This window comes from Crocodylus porosus, unplaced genomic scaffold (genome assembly GCF_001723895.1).
Source record: "Crocodylus porosus isolate Cpor-Errol unplaced genomic scaffold, CroPor_comp1, whole genome shotgun sequence".
NCBI classification, from domain to species: Eukaryota; Metazoa; Chordata; order Crocodylia; family Crocodylidae; genus Crocodylus; species Crocodylus porosus.
In genome coordinates, this window is record NW_017728951.1 from 13,465,530 (window position 1) to 13,471,120 (window position 5,591).

Consider the following 5,591-nt stretch of genomic DNA (forward strand, 5'->3'; position numbering starts at 1 on the left):
GGGTTGATGAAGAATTGGATCATCAGCAAAGCAACTGCTGTTTTTGTGAAAACAAAAAGATCCTGAATAGGCTAAACAGCGTCACAAAAAACAACCTTTGTCAGCAAATACTTCTTTGGCTATCCCTCACAGTCACAGATGACTGTCTTCCAGGATTATCTTATCTCTGGGTCCAAAGACAGTTGACAAGACCAATCTGGGATCAACAGACTCTGCTGCAACTCGGGCACTTGTTTCTGTGTGGGGTGGGTAGCTCCAGATTCTTTTTTGGCCCACCACATGCTGTTTCTGGTGCTCCTGCTTTTCTGTCTCCTTCTGTTGTCGTAAAGTTTTGCGGTACTGCAATCCTTGCAGTGGAGTCGTCCTCTGTTTGGGGCGGTCCTGGGCAATAGTCTCTGATGAGTTGATGTTGATGTTGCATTTTTTCAAGGTAGCCTAGAGGGTACCTTTGAAGTGCTTCCTCTATGCTCCTCTTGAGCATATGCCTTGACTGAGCTGAGAGAATAAAACTTGCTTCAGGAGCTTGGAGTTAGACATCTGGATGGTGTGGGTGGCCCAGCCCAGCTGATATTGGATGATAAGCCAGCAGTGTAACGAAGCCATCAACAAAGCCAATCACACCTTATCGTGCATTAGCAGATGCATGACCAACAGATCAAGGGAGGTGATGCTCCCCCTCTACGCGGCATTGGTCAGGCCGCAGTTGGAGTACTGTGTCCAGTTCTGGGATCCGCACTTCAAGAGGGATGCAGAGAGTCTGGAGAGGGTCTAGAGGAGGGCCTGATTAGTATGATTAGTGGCCTCCATGCAAGAACCGACAATGGGAGGTTGAGGGATCTGGATCTCTTCAGCCTTCACAAGAGACATCTGTGGGGAGACCTTGTAGCAGGCTATACGTTTATCAAGGAGGACAACAGAGAATTGGAGATGCGCTATTTACCAGGGCACCCCTAGGAGTAACTAGGAACAATGGGTACGAACTAGTGGAGAGTAGATTCAGGTTAGACATTAGGAAGAAATTTTTCACAGTAAGGGTGGCCAGAATCTGGAATGGGCTGCCAAGAAAGGTGGTACTATCACCTAACTTGGAGGTCTTCAAGAGGAGGCTAGATAGGCACCTGGCTAGGGTCATCTGACCTCGGTCCTTTTCCTGCCTGGGGCAGGTGGTCAGACACGATGATCCTTTGAGAACCCTTCCGACTCTACAATCTATGAATCTATGAATCTTCACCTCAATGCTCATGGTGTTTGCTTGCAAGATGATGCTAATGTTGTTGCATCTATCTTCTCACTGCATTCGAAGGATCTTTTGCAGGCAGCATTGATGGTACTTTTCCAGTGACTTGAGACGTCTCCGGTACATTGTCCACCTTTCAGATCTGTACAGTAGGGTGGGGATCACAACTGCTTAATAAACCATGAGCTTGGTTTCGGATCTAGTGTTGCAGTTTTTGAACACCCATTGTCTTAGCTGTCCAAAGGCTGCACTTCCACATCTGAGGTGATGTTGGATTTCTTCATCGACGTTAGCCTTGTGCAAGAGAGGGCTTCTGAGGTATGGGAAATGGTCAACATTCTCCAGTCTCATCATGAATTTGAAATACCAGAGCTGGGGACTGCTCATTAAAAGCTTGTTGATGGGGGACCTTAGTCTTCTGAGTTAACGTGAGTCCCATTTTCTTGTATGCCTCAGTAGAGATGTCAACAATTGCCCAAAGCACAGACTACAGAATCATCAGTGTACTGGAGCTCGATGATTGAGGTTGGGGTAGACTTGGTTTTGGTTCGGAGCAGCAAATAATTGCTGCCTTATCAAGGAGACTGTTGTCCATGGAACCATGTAACTTGTCCAAGATCTTCACTTCGATATTGGCTTCACTCTGATATTCACAAAGCTTCATAAAATGGCAAATGCTGAATGTTGTATGATCTCTTTGAAACTGTTCAGCCAGTTCAGGAGTTGCGTCCTTAACTAACTGAACACAATCTCTGAGGCCTGTCTACAAAGGGGAGTTATAAAGCAAGCCATGGAGTGAACACTAGAAGAATGAATACTAGCTACTGCATACTAACTCCCCATGTAGATGCTTGGGACAGAATTCTGTTATCCTTTGTGGACCCAAAAGGCACTTTTCCAGCCACATAAGTGGCCTTTTTGTCACCTATGCGAAGTGTGTGATAGGTGTAGATACTAGGAATGTGAAAAATTAAATGGTTAAATGGTAAGTATAATTATACTGGTAATGCATTACAGTTAATGTCTAGTGCAGGACGTGGTCTGGCAGGGACGGGAAGCAGCGCGGTGCCCCAGAAAGGCAGCCAAACAGGCACTGCAGCTGCCCTGCCTGCCTGTGCAGCATGCAGCTCTACCTCCACCTCCCTCTCCCTGCAGTAGGGGCCTGACAGTGTGGTGGTGAGGGCAGTCCTAGGAAGTCAGAGCTATGTGGTCAAATCCCAGGTGCGTGAACAGGATATAAAAACTGGGACTTCTGCTTTTTAAGCAAGTGTCCTCCAGTCAGCACTTGGGTCAATAGCACTAGTTATGCATTTTTTCCAGTTACAGTTTTATGACTTGTATACAGGACATGCGTATGGACCTACTTCCTTGTCCAGCCAGTGCATAGACCACTGACCATTCGCACTGCACAGGTAATTAAAAGGCACACTCTGCATGTCAAGAAGGCTACTTACGTAGCTAGAAAACTGTCATTTAAGTGCAAAAAGCATAACAGAATTCCACCATTAGTGGGACTGATATGTACAATTTAGCTTATTCCACTGTGAAAGTGGAGTAAGCCACCTCTCATTTCCAAGTGAGAACGGTCACTTGGAAAGTTAGTGGAGTTGATAGTATGTTTTAAATTCACACCCTAGCTGAGTACACACTAATTTCCTCATGTAGATACCAGTAAACTCTTGATCCATGTTGAACAGCTACTGCCTTACAGAAGATCCTGATTTTCGTAAACTATTGCCTCCATCAGATAAATTCAGCATAAATCCTCATGTCCCTTAACTAAGCATAGCTCAAACCATAGTTTTCCCCAAATAACTGTGATGAAAATCAGCCATTATGTAAATCTGACACATTTAGATGTATATAAGCCATAATATTTTTTAGTTAAAATTTGCTTATTCTCACTAATACATTTTAATGTTTTTTCCCTCAGTTTTTTAAGCCAGAGGGACGTGAAAAATCACAAGCTTCAGAGCATGAACATTTTTCAGGTTAAAATGGATTAGAACTTGGAAATGCCTGATTTTGTCAAAATCTCTCAGGACACTCAAGCTTTGCTAAGAGATTATGGACTGAAAAGCCAGGCAGCTTCAGTGTTTCATAAAACTGGAACTCTTACTTTAAGTGTAAAACTGAAGACAGCTTAACTATTGGGATGCAATAGCAATTTCACAGGCCATCTAAGTAAGGCAGCCTCTCCATGCTTCAGAAAGCAGTAATGCACAAGCACTTCAGACTACACCCAATAGAATATATCAGGCAAAGCCTCCCCACCTGACATCAGTGGAGATATGTACAATAGATTTTTTTCATGATAATGGTTTAAATAATGTGGTGCAGGAAAATCATTTAAAGCAGGCGTGTCAAAGATACAACCTGCAGAGCCACATCACTTGGCCTCTGGTGCTGGCCCCACATGGAGCAAATCCAGGACCCTCCTCCCCCCCTGCATCCCAGATCCAGTGCCTGTGGCACCCACTCCGGCTGATCTGGGATGCAAGCCACACATGGTGCCCACTCCAGCCAGTCTGGGCCAGGTGCTATGCAGAATGTAAGTCCTGGAGTGGGCTCTGTGTGTGACGCAGTCCCAGATCAGCCAGAGCAGGTGCTTGATCCAGTATGGGGTGAGGAGGGGGAGAGGGTGCGTCCCCCTGCACGCTAGATCTGGTGCATGTTCCAGCCAGTCGGGGACCCGCTCCGCATGCAGCATCCTCCCTGGACTGGCTGGAGTGGGTACCATTTGCAGCTCATGAGCCAATCTAGCCAGATCTGGTGCCATGTGTGGTGCAGTTCCAGACCAGTTGGAGCAAGTGTCATGGGGGGCCCACACCGTGGATAGCCTTTGTCTGGCCCAATGTGACCTTATACCATGGATAGCCTTCATGGCCAGATGAGTTTGACATGTCAGCTTTAATGCAACTGTCCAGGTTGCAAAGTAAAGCGAGAAGCCATCAATTTATTATACCACCTATTGATTTGATGAAGCTTGTGTGATATGAGTCTGAGGCAGACAAGGGTAGATCTAGCTGGAAAACATGAAGTCAGGGGTGGAAATAGCTTGGCACCAAGCAGAGAAGGTGCTGCCCAGATGCTCAAGGTAAGGCTTGGTTTTATGCATCCGAACAAGAGAGAGACATTTCAGTCTCATGACATGGAGCTGAATGAAACAGCATCCTTTCAGAATGTCTTGCTTGCTCTGTAATGCTTTTCTGCCTCAGAGCTGCGAAGTCGGGGCCTACTTCATGCCTGCCTTGTGCTTTTACACATTATACCCAATGCAGCAAATGAAGCACAGTGCAATACAACTGTTTGTCCTCCTTGCATCTCAAGTGGGACAACAGTCTTGCCCCTAGCTCCTCTTGGACTGAGAGCAAGGTGCGTTGGGTGCTATGGGATGATGTCCCATGCATGCAATCTGTGCCCCACTTTTCATCTGCCCCCACACCTGGGGGCTGAGCCACTAACAGCTGCAGGGGAGGGGGAGCTGTGCCCTTTTATGGTCCCTAAGGGTGCTTGGGGCTCAGCACCAGTCAGTGCTGCCAGATCTTAAATATAAAAGTATTGGAAACTCAGAATAATTATATTTGTTGAAAAACGATTGTACACTAAAAAAATATGCAAGTAAGTCTGCAAATAAGTCTTATTTACTATATATTGCTCACTATAAAACTCTAGGGAGTGCATGAGAACTGGGTCATCAAAGTTGAAGCATGTCTTCATTTGGAGACCAGCAGTTATAACGAAGTGGAAGGTTGGTTATTGCTTCTTGGCCTCTTAGAGGCTCAGTTCAAGTATAGTGGCTTCTTAACCTGGCAGGGGAAATACCATGTATCAGTGTGCAAGAAAGCAGTTTTCCTGAGATGCTTTGCTCTTCTGGAGTGGTTCAGTACCTGCCAAGGTACAGTGGCTTTGAACCCAGTTTATGGAAATGGGGGTCTCCTCCCTTGCTTGGTCTGACGGCTTTATGGCTAAGGGCAAGCAAAACTTGGAGGCATCTAGTAGGATGCCCTCCAAAGGTTTTGGAAACATCTGAAGCCCCAGATGAGGGTAAAGGATGTTTCCTGGCAACAGGGCCACTTATGGTTCTGAACTGACTTTTGGATTTGAAATTTGTTTTGGCTAATTTGGCTTGGACCATGGAAAATTTAAATAAAAAAAGACACCCCGAGAGGGACCTGGCTTTTGCATACCGCATCAACAAGCCACCTCCAAAAATCATCCATTTTTTATACCGTTATTAGGACTGATCCTGCATCCTACAAAGGTTGAAATCAGTGGGGGCCTTAGGGTTGTTGGGCAAGGGCCTCTTACCCTTTAGAGGTACTCAGGTAAATATTACTCTGCCACAGTTGTA